The sequence below is a fragment of the Penaeus chinensis genome, chromosome 19, assembly GCF_019202785.1.
Source record: "Penaeus chinensis breed Huanghai No. 1 chromosome 19, ASM1920278v2, whole genome shotgun sequence".
NCBI lineage: Eukaryota > Metazoa > Arthropoda > Malacostraca > Decapoda > Penaeidae > Penaeus > Penaeus chinensis.
The window spans coordinates 29,742,345-29,744,844 of NC_061837.1; the positions used below are offsets into that span (position 1 = coordinate 29,742,345).

At 42.2% G+C, this 2,500-nt stretch overlaps 1 protein-coding gene across 3 annotated transcripts in view; it reads left to right on the forward strand.

Moving 5' to 3' along the window:
* The window catches only part of LOC125035074 (serine proteinase stubble-like), a 68,415-nt gene that overhangs the window by 21,477 nt on the left and 44,438 nt on the right, over nucleotides 1–2,500 (forward strand). The window lies entirely within an intron of this gene.

A 2,500-nucleotide genomic window follows, 5' to 3' on the forward strand; every position in this document is an offset into this window, starting at 1 on the left:
CACACACATACACATACATATATATATATATATATATATATATATATATATATACATATATATATACACACACATATATGTGTGTGTGTGTGTGTGTGTGTGTGTGTGTGTGTGTGTGTGTGTGTGTGTGTGTGTGTTCTACCTCTCTCGCACTATCTATTACTTTTTCTATATCTATTCATCTATCTATCCATCTATCTACATTATACACTCATCTATCTATACGCAAAGTTACACACGCATATATATATACATATATATATATATATATATATATATATATGTATATATATATATATACACACACATATATGTATATTCATATACATATTCATATATATATATATATATATATATATATATATATATATATGATGTACAGATAGAAAAAGGCAGATAGATATAGGCAGATATATATACAGACATAAATATAGACACACATTACCGTTTGTCTCCAGAGCAGTTGCACAATTAGCGCCATCACGTCCGCTGACAAGCCTTACCTTCCCCTAATGACCTCCTTTATTAGCACATTGTTTCCCGCAGTTGCAGCGCCTCCTACGTCACTAGCAAACAAAGGATGGCGTAATTTCCTCCCTCAGCCACGGCGAGAGGCAGGAGAAGGGAGGCAGCATTGACACTGCCTCGGCCTCATTACTTTTACCGCCGAGGCATTTCATCCTGCCAAAGCGGCGCGAGAGAAGCGATGAGAAAGGAACCGCTGAGATTTTTTTTCCTCGTTTGGCCAGATGATCCTTCACTGGTTTTCTTCTTCTGCGCAAGATGAGGATTGAATGGACACTTTCTTATCCCACAATCCCTCTTTATGACGATCTTCGAAGATGAAAAATGCTTACGATCGGGCTGTGACTAATAAGGTGCAGATTTTTTTGTAATGTTACTAATGGCTTAAAGGAACAGCATGTCAGGGTGTTCTTAATTATATATCATTATATGTCATCACGGACCGAGATCATGTAATTGTATAACCACGTCTTCTCTCTCATAAAATCCTAGAAAATAAAAGATGTAATAGATAGCACGATCTTTGAAGTCGTAAATTTTTCCGTCACAGAAAGGTTGATGGAAATATTGGTCTCATTGTTTTCATAACTTTGGCAAGAAATGTGGGTCATGTGTGTTATCTCGTGATCTTGTAGGCATTCCATCAACACGTTTATCATTCCGATGAAATGCGCCAAAACTAAATTTTTAGAGGCATGCCCAGATCTTCTTTCGTCCATGTCCATTTCCCTCTCAGCTCCAGTCATTTCATTGCGCGTCTCCCTAACCTTACCATTTGATTCATCCCTAATTTCTCTGTCCGCTCTCACTTACTCGGTTGTCCTCAGAGCTTAGCTGCAACCAGATGGTATCCTCGTAACAGAAATGAAAGATTTTGGATTATCTTACTAACACTTTATAAATGTTGTTTAAAAAGATACCTCCGCAACTAAAGGACCTGAGGAGGGATCCTCCGACGCGTGCTTCGTCTGCGGCGCCGACGGCAGGAGGGGCGGGGCTTCGTGGCCGAGTTATGTGTCAGTCACTGTCTCTGCCTGTAAAGTACTGGCTTAATACGGTCAACTTTCTCCCATAGCCACGCACATCAACTTGTACTTTCTATACCGTAGATAATGGTTCCGTGGCAGTGCTCATAACAGCGGCGGATAATTTAAACCCGGGCGCGCCGCGGTGTCCGCCTTTCCTCATTAATGCAGGTGAAACGTATAGCTTGAGGATTAACGCATTTTACTGGTTTCTCTTTCTCATGAGGTCATTCAAGATCTCTTTCTCTGGGTTCAGAATAACCAAATTGTGGTTTAGACACGTTTCTTTTAAAGAGAAAACATTCGTGTGCATTTTTAGTTTAGGCCTTAGTATCCGTCTAGTTTAATTTAAAGTAGATGAGCATCCATTGCACATATTTTGCATGAAAGTGCCATTAATCGACGAATGTTTTGTCCCTAACATAGGATTCCAGTGAATGCATATATTACAAAATACAGAAAAATGGCAAGAGTTTAGGAAGTAGGACGAAGAAACTTTGAAAATATGGTACAAAATCGCCAGTAACTTAACGAGAGAGGATGTTCCAGGCCGGCGAGAGATCTGACAGGATGCTGCGCGGCCTTCCTCTGAGCGCTGACCCAGATGGCGCTCTGATTTATTGCGGGCAGCAAATTTGGCGCGCATGAATGGCCGCCGCATGACTCCTGTCGCAGCGAGAGCTTGCGGCGCCAGACACATGATGGACGTGACGCAGCCGAGAAGGAAAGCTGATGGAACGCAGGAAGTAAAAGATTACTACCGGCGGTACTTGCGGGGGAGAAAACTAAAAGCGCCGTCACGCCTTATTGGCGATGGGCGGTTGGGTTCTGGAGGCCTCCAATTAACAGCAGATTCCATCTTCGACCACGGCTGGCCGGCGCTCGAGACGAGTTCTTTATCGAGGATAAAGGCGGAATTGAGCGAGCGATATAACGTCGCCCACGACTCT